This window comes from Anas platyrhynchos, chromosome W (assembly GCF_047663525.1).
Source record: "Anas platyrhynchos isolate ZD024472 breed Pekin duck chromosome W, IASCAAS_PekinDuck_T2T, whole genome shotgun sequence".
Classification (NCBI taxonomy): Eukaryota; Metazoa; Chordata; class Aves; order Anseriformes; family Anatidae; genus Anas; species Anas platyrhynchos.
In genome coordinates, this window is record NC_092620.1 from 15295246 (window position 1) to 15309112 (window position 13867).

Consider the following 13867-nt stretch of genomic DNA (forward strand, 5'->3'; position numbering starts at 1 on the left):
GAGCTGTTTGAAGTTGAATGAGCAGGGAAAGAGGATGTAGGAATGTTAATAGTTCTGCCTCAACAGGAGGCTGTGATCTCAAAATCACCGGTGTGAGCCCTTTGGGGCAGAGGGACCATGATGGGTCCGAGAGAGTTGTCATGGAAACAGAAGAGCAGCTAACTCTTAAAACAACCTGAGTTTATGAGTGAGCTCAGATTGCCGATGGGACCGCTCAGGGAACTGCTGACAATTGCATTCCCCTGACCGACCCCCCACTGAGACTATAGTCACCCCGGAAATAATGAACGGTAAATACCAAAATCTGGTTAAATTGGGAATGGAGAATCAGTTCCAACAAGGTCCAAAAGAAACCCCTATGGAATTTTTGGACCAACTTTGAAATGCAATGGAAAACAAAACAAAACAAACAAACGAAACAGGAGAAAATGGGGGCTAAGTTAGAACAAGGAAAATGGACGCTGCCAGACAGGCGAGAGATACGGCCAAAAGCTTATGCGAAGCAAATACTGGGACGTTTGCATGCACAAACACATTGGGGTACAAAGGTGTTAAGTGATCATTTACTAAAACAATTTGGTTGCATTGTTTGTTTTTGAAATAGCAAAGCAAATTACACCACGTTGCTTAACTTGTCAGAAGATAAATAAGAAAGTGTTTTGACAAGCAGCCGCGGGAGGGAGAAAAACAGCTTATAGGCCTTTCGAGAGGGTACAAGTTGGTTTCACTGAATTGCCCCAGGTAGGGAGGATAAGATATCTATTGGTAATAGTAGATCACTTAACGCAATGGGTAGAAGCTTATCCCGTAGCAGGAGCTACGGCACAAATGGTGGCAAAAATTCTATTAGAACACCTGATACCTAAATACGGGATAATCCAGTACATTGATTCTGTTCAGGGCACACACTTTACTTCTAAAATAATAAAAGTATTCTGTCAATCATTGGGTATTCAGTGGGAATACCATACTCTGTGGCACCCACAAAGCTCAGGGAAAGTAGAAAGATTGAATCAAACAATAAAACAACAATTGGCTAAATCAATGATCGAGACACAAATGCCCTGGATGAAATGCTTACCATTGGCACTTCGAAACATAAGAACTAAACCACACAGTGAGACTGGATTATCGCCATATGAAATGTTATATGGTATGCCTTATTCTCAAGGGATGCCTCTAGGGAACAATGTAGTTGAGGGTCGTAGCATGCAGAAATATATAATTACTATTGGAAGGAGATTGCAAGAGCTAAGAGAAATTGGAGTGATGGCTCAAACGCCACCTTTAGGATTTGCTATTCATAAGATACAACCAGGGGACAAGGTCTTAATAAAAACCTGGAGGGAAGAATCATTGAACCCCCGGTGGGAGGGACCGTACCTTGTTTTACCTGCACATCCAGAATAAAAGGACCAGTAAGTACCGAAACTTGGAGGGTTGAGTCCGCTCCTGGGGAACTGAAACTAAAGCTAGAGAAGAACTAATGTTCTGGCAGTGACGCTCTGCATGAATTAAGGACGCCAAATAAAGGGGACAAGCCTAAAGGGAGGAAAGGGAGAAGGCAAGACCAGGGCAGGACTCTCCACTGCGGTGTGTATGGTCTACCGAGGGAGGCAACCCCTATGGGTATTGACTGCCGAGTGAGAGGGCCTCGACCCGACTTCGCCCGCACTAAAGCCAGGTTGTCCCGAGAAAATAACATAAGAACCTTTTTTATAAACCCATATAAAATTGTGATTTGTTTTCCAGGAGCTGGATCACCCCGACAGGCTGAACTGAATGGTAACACAAGCCCCAATCGACCCTGAAAGCGGGCCCAACCCCTTGATTGAAGGCGTCTTGCCTATTATGATCTGTGAGGAATGTTTTAACAATTCGTGTCAATGGAGAGCTTGAAGGAAAATGTATTCGTATGTTCTTTCCTTGAAGTCTCTGATACCTGGGGGTTTCAGAACAACTGCTAACTGTTATGACTTCTGAATGGGACACTATGCAAGCCCCTGATATCTGGCCAGGAGATTAAGGAGAAGGGAAAAGCTGAAGGACGGCTAAAAGACAAAGCTTGCAGGGAACGCTGTGCAAGCTTTTGACATACAGCCAAGGAGTACAAAGAAGAAGGACAAGAAAAAAAAAAAAGCCTGAGAGGAAGACTATGAGCCTTCATCATGAAAGACCCCCAGAGGGAGCACCAGAGACTGATACGCATGCTCCAGTTGGAGGGTTCAAATTCCGGAACTAATTATAATAACTCCGTTGTTTGTTTTTTTTTAGAAATAGTAATGAATATGTATTAGTCTAGGAGCATAAAAAATCAGCATCTTGATGTAACGGGTGTGCGACCAGGTGGAGCGGAGACTCCCGGCGCACCCAGCGCTGTTTGCCAGCGCTGTTTGCTTACCTCTATTCTTTTAATAAATTGTAAACTTTGATTATAATCCTATTTTGGGACTGAGCTATTTATAACAACTTGGGGGCTCGTCCGGGATGGTTTTGGTTCCTGGATTTTAATCTAGGAGAGGCGCCCCCACCATTTGGTGGCTCCTGTCCGGAACCAATGCCATCTTGAACCTGAATAAAGGTAAGCAAAGATTTTGATTTTGTTATGAGCTCCCTTGCCGGCTGCAGCATTGTTTTTGCCCGTAATTCTGCGCGCGAAGATCCGAACGAAGACGACGGAGTCGTAAGCATTTAAGGCGTGTACCGTTCGGTTGGGTGGGATTCGGTTGCCTGTGTGTGTGTAAGAGTGTGACTGAGACGGAACGTAGTTCCGAAGCGAGTGCGGAGGTCTTCTAACCGATAAGCAAATACTGGGACGTTTGCATGCACAAACACATTGGGGTACAAAGGTGTTAAGTGATCATTTACTAAAACAATTTGGTTGCATTGTTTGTTTTTGAAATAGCAAAGCAAATTACACCACGTTGCTTAACTTGTCAGAAGATAAATAAGAAAGTGTTTTGACAAGCAGCCACGGGAGGGAGAAAAACAGCTTATAGGCCTTTCGAGAGGGTACAAGTTGGTTTCACTGAATTGCCCCAGGTAGGGAGGATAAGATATCTATTGGTAATAGTAGATCACTTAACGCAATGGGTAGAAGCTTATCCCGTAGCACGAGCTACGGTACAAATGGTGGCAAAAATTCTATTAGAACACCTGATACCTAAATACGGGATAATCCAGTACATTGATTCTGCTCAGGGCACACACTTTGCTTCTAAAATAATAAGATTATTCTGTCAGTCATTAGGTATTCAGTGGGAATATTCTAAGTGGTATTGGAATATTCTAAGTGGTATTCTTTATCTGCTAGATTATTTCCTCCGGTGTGGTAATCTAATTAGGTATTCAGTGGGAAAATTCTAAGGAGAATCTCCATCCTTTACTGGATGCGGGGGGGGAAACCTTGTTACAAAAGATGAGGAAAAGGCGGAGGTGCTTATGCCTTCTTTGCCTGTCTTTAGCGGCAATACCGGTTGTTCTCTGGCTACCCGGTACCCTGAGCTGGCAGAAGGGGATGGGGAGCTGAATGTGGCCCTCACTATCCACGAAGAAATGGTTGGTGACCTGGTATGGCACTTGGATGTGCGCAAGTCGATGGGGCCGGATGGGATCCACCCGAGGGTACTGAGAGAACTGGCAGAGGAGCTGGCCAAGCCGCTTACCATCATTTATCAACAGTCCTGGCTATCGGGGGAGGTCCCAGTTGACTGGCGGCTAGCAAATGTGACGCCCATCTACAAGAAGGGCCGTAGGGCAGACCCGGGGAACTATAGGCCTGTCAGTTTGACCTCAGTGCCAGGGAAGCTCATGGAGCAGATTATCTTGAGAGTCATCACGCGGCACTTGCAGGGCAAGCAGGCGATCAGGCCCAGTCAGCATGGGTTTATGAAAGGCAGGTCCTGCTTGACGAGCCTGATCTCCTTCTATGACAAAGTGACGCGCTTGGTGGATGAGGGAAAGGCTGTGGATGTGGTCTACCTTGACTTCAGCAAGGCTTTTGACACCGTTTCCCACAGCATTCTCCTCAGGAAACTGGCTGCTCTTGGCTTGGACTGGCGCACGCTTCGTTGGGTTAGAAACTGGCTGGATAGCCGGGCCCAAAGAGTCGTGGTAACTGGAGTCAAATCCAGTTGGAGGCCGGTTACTAGTGGCGTTCCCCAGGGCTCGGTGCTGGGGCCGGTCCTCTTTAATATCTTCATCGATGATCTGGATGAGGGCATTGAGGGTACCCTCAGTAAGTTCGCAGATGACACCAAGTTAGGTGCGTGTGTCGATCTGCTCGAGGGTAGGAAGGCTCTGCAGGAGGATCTGGATAGGCTGGACCGATGGGCTGAGGTCAACTGCATGAAGTTCAACAAGGCCAAGTGCCGGGTCCTGCACCTGGGGCGCAATAACCCCAAGCAGAGCTACAGGCTGGGAGAGGAATGGTTGGAAAGCTGCCAGGCGGAGAAGGACCTGGGAGTATTGGTTGATAGTCGGCTGAATATGAGCCAGCAGTGTGCTCAGGTGGCCGAGAAGGCCAACGGCATCCTGGCTTGTATAAGAAGCAGTGTGGCCAGCAGGGCTAGGGAAGTGATCGTCCCCCTGTACTCGGCTCTGGTGAGGCCGCACCTCGAGTACTGTGTTCGGTTTTGGGCCCCTCGCTCCAAGAAGGACATGGAGGTGCTTGAGCGAGTCCACAGAAGGGCGACGAAGCTGGTGAGGGGTCTGGAGAACAAGTCCTACGAGGAGCGGCTGAGGGAGCTGGGCTTGTTCAGCCTGGAGAAGAGGAGGCTCAGGGGCGACCTTATCGCTCTCTACAGGTACCTTAAAGGAGGCTGTAGCGAGGTGGGGGTTGGTCTGTTCTCCCACGTGCCTGGTGACAGGACGAGGAGGGGGAATGGGCTAAAGTTGCGCCAGGGGAGTTTTAGGTTGGATGTTAGGAAGAACTTCTTTACCGAAAGGGTTGTTAGACATTGGAACAGGCTGCCCAGGGAAGTGGTGGAGTCACCATCCCTGGAAGTCTTTAAAAGATGTTTAGATGTAGAGCTTAGGCATATGGTTTAGAGGGGACTGTTAGCGTTAGGTCAGAGGTTGGACTCGATGATCTTGAGGTCTCTTCCAACCTAGAAATTCTGTGATTCTGTGAATATCATACTCCATGGCACCCACAAAGCTCAGGGAAAGTAGAAAGATTGAATCAAACAACAAAAAAAAACCAACAATTGGCTAAATCAATGATCGAGACACAAATGCCCTGGATGAAATGCTTACCATTGGCACTTCGAAACATAAGAACTAAACCACACAGTGAGACTGGATTATCGCCATATGAAATGTTATATGGTATGCCTTATTCATAGGGAATGCCTCTGGGAAACAATGTAGTTGAGGATCGTAGTATCCAGAAATACATAATTACTGTTGGGAAAAGATTGCAAGAGCTAAGAGAAATTGGAGTGATGGCTCAGACACCACCTTTAGGATTTGCTATTCATAAGATACAACCAGGGGACAAGGTCTTAATAAAAACCTGGAGAGAAGAATCATTGCACCCCCGGTGGGAGGGACCGTACCTTGTTTCACTTACCACTGAAACAGCTGTGAGAACAGCAGAAAGGGGTTGGACCCATGCATCCAGAGTAAAAGGACCAATAAATACCAAAACTTGGAGGGTTGAGTCCGCTCCTGGGGAACTGAAATTAAAGCTAAAAAAGAACTAATGTTCTGGCAATAAGGCTCTGCATAAATTAAGGATGCCAGAAGAAGGGGACAAGCCTGAAGGGAAGAAAGGGAGAAGGCAAGACCGGGGCAGGACTCTCCACTGCGGTGTGTATGGTCTACCGAGGGAGGCAACCCCTATGGGTATTGACCGCCGAGTGAGAGGGCCTCGACCGGACTTCTCCCGCACTAAAGCCAGGTTGTCCCAGGAAAAAGAAACAAACAAGCAAGCAAAGATATATGTATATAATAAATAAGCTTTTTTTTTAACCTATTGTAATTAGTTTTCCAGGAGCTGGATCACCCTCAAAGGCTGAACAGTAACCCAAGCTCAAATAGATCCTGGAAGTGGGCCCAACCCCTTGATTGAAGGCATTTCTCACACCCCCACGATACCCCCTGGACGACGCAGAAGGATGTTATACTTCCTGGTACTATTTTTACAAGGGCAATTAAGCCATGGGAATAACTTTTTCATTCTGGGGGAGGAAGTGGCCAAGGCTTTTAACCTTAGCAATTGCTGGGTTTGTGGGGGACCAGGGGGAGCTGAAAGTTGGCCCTGGGTAGCTGGCCCGGTTGAACCTAAGGGGTGGGTTAGTAATTTGAGTGAAGTTCATAATGGTACACAATTCTGGAAAGGGGAAGAAGGCCCGTGGCAGTTGCACTCGTCAGAGAAAGGTATATACTGTTTAAACAGAACAGGAACAGTAAAGGTGGGAAAAAGCATTTGTAAATGGGCTCTATCTCCTGGATATGAATGTACTGATCCTGAATGTGGACCTAGAAACTGTACAGCAAGTAAAGGGAAATGGAATGCTACGCATGTCCAGCTGAAAAACGGGATTTGGCTGAAATGCTCATATAAGACGTTTTTTGGACCTGGATGTGAAGCCATGGCAAGAGCACAATCAAAGGGACAATTTGACGTTCAAATCCTGAGTTGTCAGCGTGATAACACCAGTAGGGAGCAGCATGTGGTAAAGAGTCTACCGCTGGAGGTGGCAAAATGAGAATGGGACACAAGTGTTCTTTAAACGTTTCTGGTCAGCTCGTAATATGACAAGTCGTGAAGGAGAACTTAGTCGTAATTGTGAGTGGGAATCTAGTGCGGGAGCTTGGAGGTGTATATACATGAGTACTAATGGGGCAAACATTGTAACAGGACCACTTGGTAATGAAAACACTTTGTATTTTCACGCCCCAAGGAATAAAAGAGAACGGGACGGTCCTTTTCCAAATGGGACGTGGGCTCATTATTGGGTGTGTGGCAAACAGGCCTATAAAAGGCTACCAAAGGACTGGTCAGGAATATGCTATGTGGGGTACATAAGACCCTTGTTCTTTTTATTGTCACAAATACAAGGAAATCACTTAGGAATAAAATTATATGATGATCTGAATAGAGAAAAACGATCTATTGATGCTTCCTTAGCCGGAGGTAGTGCTCAAAAACGGAGAGAAAATGAATGGCCCCCTGAAAGAATCATACAGTATTATGGACCGGCTACCCGGAACCCGAATGAGGTAATATCTGGAGCCCGAGAACCTCTTCATAATTTGAATCGAATAATTAGGTTGCAAGCTGTCCTCGAAATAATAAGCAATCAAACAGCGACAGCTTTGGATCTTTTAGCTGACCAGTCCGCCCAGATGAGGAATGCTATTTTTCAACATAGAATGGTTTTAGACTATTTACTAGCAGAAGGGGGGGGGGGGGTGTGTGTGGGAAACTAAATGATTCTAATTGTTGCTTACAAATTGACGATAATGGGAAAGTGGTTAAACAGATAACAAAAGAAATTAGAAAATTGGCCCACGTCCCAGCACAAACTTGGAAGGGTATGGATTGGGATTTATTTTCTTGGCTGCCTGGTGGACCATGGGTTAGAAGGATGTTATTTTTATTTTTATGTGCTGTAATGATGTTATTATTCATACCTTGTATGATACCTTGCTTTACATTATTGATGCGCCGGATGATAAATAGTACATTTGTAATGACTTCATTAAAAAAGGAAGTCAATTATGATGCTTAAGAATTGGACCCTCTGAGAACGGACTGATGAACTCCAGTTATTAATGACAAAAGTTGAAAAAGAGACACGAATTGAGGATATTAAAAAGAAGATAAGGGATTGTGAGGAATGTTTTAACAATGTGTGTCAATAGAGAGCTTGAAGGAAAATGTATTCGTATGTTCTTTCCTTGAAGTCTCTGATACCTGGGGGTTTCAGAACAACTGCTAACTGTTATGACTTCTGAATGGGACACTATGCAAGCCCCTGATATCTTGATATCTGGCCAGGAGATTAGGGAGAAGGGAAAAGCTGAAGGACGGCTAAAAGACAAAGCTTGCAGGGAACGCTGTGCAAGCTTTTGACATACAGCCAAGGAGTGCAAAGAAGAAGGACAAGAAAAAAAAAGCCTGAGAGGAAGACTATGAGCCTTCATCATGAAAGACCCCCAGAGGGAGCACCAGAGACTGATAGGCATGCTCCAGTAGGAGGGTTCAGATTCCGGAACTAATCATAATAACTCCGTTGTTTTTTTTTAGAAATAGTAATGAATACGTATTAGTCTAGGAGCATAAAAAAATCAGCATCTTGATGTAATGGGTGTGCGACTTGGTGGAGCGGAGACTCCCGGCGCACCCAGCACTCTTTGCTTACCTCTATTCTTTTAATAAATTGTAAACTTTGATTATAATCCTATTTTGGGACTGAGCTACTTATAACATGATCCAGCTACGTGGGCAGAAGACGGATCCTGGGGCTATAGGACCCCAATATATATGCTTAATAGAATAATTAGGTTAGAAGCTGTAATAGAAATAGTTGTAAATAAAACCGGAGATGCACTTGGATTAATTGCAAGGCAAAATACTAAGATGAGGACTGCTTTGTATCAAAATCGCTTAGCTTTGGATTATTTGCGCAAGAAGGAGAAGTCTGTGGAAAATTTAACCTTAGTAATTGCTGTTTTATAGATTGGTGATGAAGGTGTTTCTTCCTAGTAGCTGGTAGAATGCTATGTTTTGGCTTAGGATGAGAAGAGTGCTGATAACATGCTGATGTTTTAATTGTTGCAGAGCAGTGCTTAGGCCAAGCCAAGGGCGTTTCAGCTTCTCACTCTGTCCTGCCAGCGAGCAGGCTGGGGGTGCAGCAAGAGCTGGGAGGAGGGCCGGACTGCTCGGGGTTAGGCTGGGCATCGGACAGCGGGTGGTGAGCAATTGCATTGTGCATCACTTGTTTCATACACGTTATTATTAGTAATACTATTATCATAACGATTGTCTTTATTGTTATTGTTATTATTTATCTGTCTTTATCTCAACTCACGGGCTTCGCTTTCCCGTTTCTCTCCCCATCCCAGAGAGGGAGGGGAGAGGGTGAGCGAACGGCTGTGTGGTGTTTAGCTGCCGGCCGGGTTAAACCACAACAGAAGGAAAAGCTGTAAATGAACTTGTAAAAGAAACGAAGAAAATTGCACATGCCCCAGTTCAAACTCGCAATGGAATCGAGCTAGGAGGATTATCGGGGGGGGGGGGGGAGGGGGGGCTTTATGGGTGTTGATTGGCTTACTAAAAGTGGGATGGTTGTACTGGGGGGATATGTGGAGGATTTTAATAATTCCATGTTTTACCAGACCAATACACTCGGTTATACAAGGAATGCAAATACCTGCGGTACCTGTTGTGGGAATAGAAATGTTGTTTTTGCAGAGTTCCGTTGTTTAGAGGGAAGGAACGTGGTACTGAGATATGCTTGCAGTGATAAGAAAGCTTAGCAGGCGACCTCGTAAAATGCAGACAACCGGACTCCTTAGGACAATTAGGTGAAAATGGCGGTGTCAAGTCAGATAAGTGAAGAAACATTACCACATCAGATAGGTTGTGAACCTGGATTACCCCCTCAGTGGGGAAACAGGGGAGGGTCCTGTCATCAAAAAGCGTATAAACTGTGTTTTGGAACTAGTAGGCGCGCTCTCCTGCTTGTGGGGCGCCCGCCATTGCAATCAATCGCGAGTAAATTACTACTTCGCTGAGATCCTCGCCTGAGCCTAAGCTATCGGCTACGGAGCGTTTCTCACCCTCCCTTCCAACCCAAGCCACGCTCTGATTCTATGAGCGGAGCGCCTGTTCTGTGGAGCTCGTTTCCCAGCCGTGCAGGGCCCAGATTCCCTCCGCGGAGCCGCCCAGCCCGTTTTCGGGCGCCCACTTCCTCCCTCCCGGTCGGCTCCCTCCGCGCCCCGAGGGCACGCGACCTCCCTGAGCGCCGATAAGCACCGGGTCGACGGGAGCGGAGCCGCCGAGAGGGCGGGGACAAGGGAAGAGGGCAGGCGAGGCAGCCAATCGAGGCGCGGGGGCGGTCGGCGGCGATCTGTCGGCCCAATGAGCGCCGCGGAGGGCCGGGCCGAGTGCGGGAAGTGAGGGGGCGTTGTACCGAGCGGGCGCCGTCATGGCCGACGGGATTGTTAGGGCGCAGGCCGCCTGGCCCGGTGGCGGCGCTGCCGCTGCTTTCGGAGAGGTCGCCTGCAAGGGCAAGGAGGTCCCCGCCAACGTTCTCCGTGAGGATGAGCGGTCGTGGACGAGGAGGTAGCCGCGGCGTTGTTGTGCGAGTCTTTCCTTCCTTTCCCTCGGCCGCTCGCAGGCCCTCTGAAACGAGGGCCCGTCGCGGGTCCCGGGAGTGCGGCAGGGCGGGTGGTGGCCTTGCTGCGGGAGGGAGGGAGGGAGGGACGGTCGGTCGGTCGGTCGGTCGGGGTCTCTCCGGCTCGTGGCGCTCTCTACTGCAGCGCCTCTAAAACGCCGCGCTTCTTCGGTGCCTGCCCCCGGGGTGCCACGGCGCGTACTGGGTCGCCGGCGCAGTCGGTCTCCTTGGGGGTTCGGACTGTATGCATATAGGCAGTGAGCATCGCAGTAGTGACCGTAATCAGTCGTTTCTGCGCTGGTGATAGCGTTGCAGAGACGCCCCGGCTCGGCTGTGCTAGGCTTTGGTTATGGCACCACCCCCACCGCGCACACGAGCGCACGCTCTCTCCAAAGTGGCTTGTGAAAGGGAAGAATTGCAGCTTTTCCTAGCTTTCTTAAACGCCTAGAAACCAGTCAATCCCGCAGGCTGCGAGAGCTTCCCAGCTCTCATTTCCGTGCTGGAGGTGGGCCGTGATAAGAGCATGCTGGCAAGGTTCACTGATGCTGGTGCGCCGCAACGTGCTAGGAGCTAAGTGAGCAGCTGCGGAGAGTTATGAAAAAGTTGCAGATGTTATCTGCAAGGTGCTAACTTTAAGTTAGTGTCCAGCCTAACCGTTGTTGCTGTTCTTAAATTTGAAATGCTAAAGATAGGACAGTTAGGGATTTCCTCTGCTTCTGACGGCAGGGTTTATCTGCAGCGTGGAAAACAGGCCCTTAGTGAAAGGGGCTGCGTTGCCCGCTCTGCGTGCTGACTCGTAGAATGGTTAGGCTTGGAAGGCACCCTTAAAGATCATCTAGCCCAACCCGCCTGCCGCGGTCAGGGACGTGTTTCACTAGATCGGGTTGCTCAAAGCGTTGACGCGTTGCTTGGAACAGCGCTTTCTTAATAGGTCTCGGTAATGTTGCAGCTGCCGCCCGTTTGGAGTACTGGAAGCGTTCAACTGCTCTCCGGAAACCGTGCTTGCGGTAGCGCCCTGCCTTTACCAAAGGGCGCGTTTCCTGTCTCCTTCGTGTTGAAGGCTGCGCGAGAAGTCTGTGTGTGTGTGTGTGCGCGTGCGCGCATCTGTTTTGACTCGGCCGTACTGGCTGCAGCAACGTATGTAACCTGAACGCTGTGCTTGATTGGAGAACCAGGCCGTTAACTTGAGTCTGATGAGTGACTTGAGAGCAGACAACCTACTCTGACCGCTCTTAGTGCGACACGTTTCCTGGAGGACGAATTAGTTGCAGTTTCTCGCTTGGTCTTAACTTGAGGCGGGGGGAGGGGGCGGGGGGCTTAGAACCACTTCTGGAGCGTAGTTGGCTCTAGCGAATGGTCTTGAATTTGCTTAGCTCACTGTACCGAAGGCCTGTTTCACGGTTGAGCGATGTTATAGGGAGGAGCGTGAGGAAGGCTTATAATTCTCGATTGTCGTGCAGTGAAAGGCGATGGTGAGTAAGAAGTACAAAGCATCTGTGGAATCGAGTCTTATCGGCGGTGTTTCAGTCGCATCTAAAACAAATAAAAATAGCGGAAGTCGCTAACCTGAAGTACTCGGCTGTCTCGCTGCCCCCGTCACCTTGCGCGCTGGATCCTGCTTCTGGTGCCGTATGCAGTTTCTGTCTGCTGGTGATTTGGGGAGTTCCCTCGCAATTAGTTGCGAGTTGATGGTTTCCTACAGGTCGGTGGTATTCGTGTTTCGAAGGTGATGCCTTGGCCTCGGTCTGGAGGTGTCTGACGTCGGGCCGGCCGTAACGGGCTAATTTGGAACGTTCCTTCCCCTGAGTAGGTGGCGTTCTCGAGGACGGAGAGTTAATACGGCCTCAGCCGGATTACTCCAGGTTCTTTGAAGATGCCTTCCTGCTTCTGGCCGAGGCAATATTTGGACGTAACCGAAGGACGGTTAGCCATTGTTTGCCGCTTGTGTGTCTTGTGCGTAGAAGGTAGAGAACTTTGCCTATTCAAAGCTCGCTTAAGAAGAATGGCTGTTTTGTCGTGCGCGTTTGGGGCGCCTGATAATCTGCTTCGGTAGGGCGAGTTCAGTGGGGCATAGTGATTTGCTTAAGCTGTTGCCTTTCTCTGAAGCCGACTACGTTTTAACTGTTTACTCTTCCTCCAGTGCCTTGCGTTCCGTGATAGTTCGCCTCAGGCTCCAGTGTTTTTTCCTAGTCCTTCCTGAGAAGGTAGTTGTCCGGTTATGTGAAGCAGAAGATTCTGGCGGACCTGTGAGTACTGTGGGAGCTTTCTGTTCGCTAGGCTGGCTGTACCTGTAACTGGTTTGTAACTTCCTAGACTCTTTCCCGTCCCCTCTTTTCCTCTGGATGTTGCAGAGGGGCGCACAGTAGGCTATTTGGGGTTGTCCGATGCTGTAGTCTTTCGCCTCTAGCTTGTAATGGAGCTGAGCTTTTTGACTGAGAGCAGTGATATAAAGCGATGCTCGTCTCCAGCTACGCGCTTGCAGTGCAAAAAGCAGCGTTGTTCCGACGTGCGGTCTGATGCCCGTTTTCACGCTTTCCGGACAGCGGGGGTGGTGCCTTGACTATGCAGAAGAGGGCTTGGGGTTTGGTCAGGTCAGAGGCGAGGAAAGGGAAAGCTGGTTGAGCGGCGCTTGGGTGTTTGTTTCGCTGTTAGCTATGCAAGTCAAGTTCCAAGGCTCTGTGAGCTCACGCAAGAGAAAAGGCACCGTGAAGCTTTTATTTTCCGCCAGAGCGGCTTACGTTGCCCGAAGCTATGACGGGGGCTTTAAGCCCCGAGACAAATTCAGCTTCTGTGACTGTTTTGTAGTCTGTTACTGTCTAGAGGGTAATTCAAAGAGCAGCGGTTGAATTGTGAAGGATTAGCTAACCGTGTTCTGTGGGTGGTTCTCTGCTCGCGTTCATTCTGTGCGTCGTGGCGCAGCACGTTAGGTGACGTTATTTCCTTTTTCCAGCTTCTTGGGCGTTTCGTGGTTGTTGGCAAGAAGTGTGCTGCTAACCTGGACCTGACCAATGGATTCCGGATGGCTGTGAATGCCCACCCTCGGGCCCTTCAGACTATCGCCGCCGAATAGGTTTCATATGTTGCCCATCAGTCTAGCCCCTGTTAATGTTTGATTTATTATTTTTTTTGGACGGCTGTCTATGGAGGGTAAGAAAGAGCTTTGAGCAGCGTTTGCACAATAAAGATGGAGCATGGGGATATCACCTCTGTCTTGCGTGTCTTACCGATGGAAATAGTTCCGCAAGTTAAAACGGCGTCTCCCTGGAGCGCACGTGTGTAGAATGTTTTGGTCCGTTGACAGTGTCGTGTAGGTGGTGGTTTGCCCATTCATTTGGAACGCGAAGCTAGAAGCGCTCGGCGGTCCTGTGGGTCTCCGTCTTCCTAAGACGATCTAGGATGTGCTGTGTGTTTGAGGCCTTGCTATCTTCCCCCTGCTCCCAAATAAAAGGGCATGCTTTTATTGCGAAATAGCCGTGTTGAAGACTGGCAGATGTAGAACCAGAGAAGAATAAGGTTGG

General features: G+C 48.5%; 1 long non-coding RNA gene across 1 annotated transcript; it reads left to right on the top strand.

Annotated features, from left to right (window-relative positions):
• The first annotated feature begins 12489 nt into the window (after positions 1 to 12489).
• Positions 12490 to 13552, top strand: LOC140000550 (uncharacterized). The gene is made up of 2 exons (XR_011805595.1): positions 12490 to 12595; positions 13300 to 13552. It is a non-coding gene; the product is annotated as an uncharacterized lncRNA (long non-coding RNA).
• Positions 13553 to 13867: the final 315 nt, after the last annotated feature.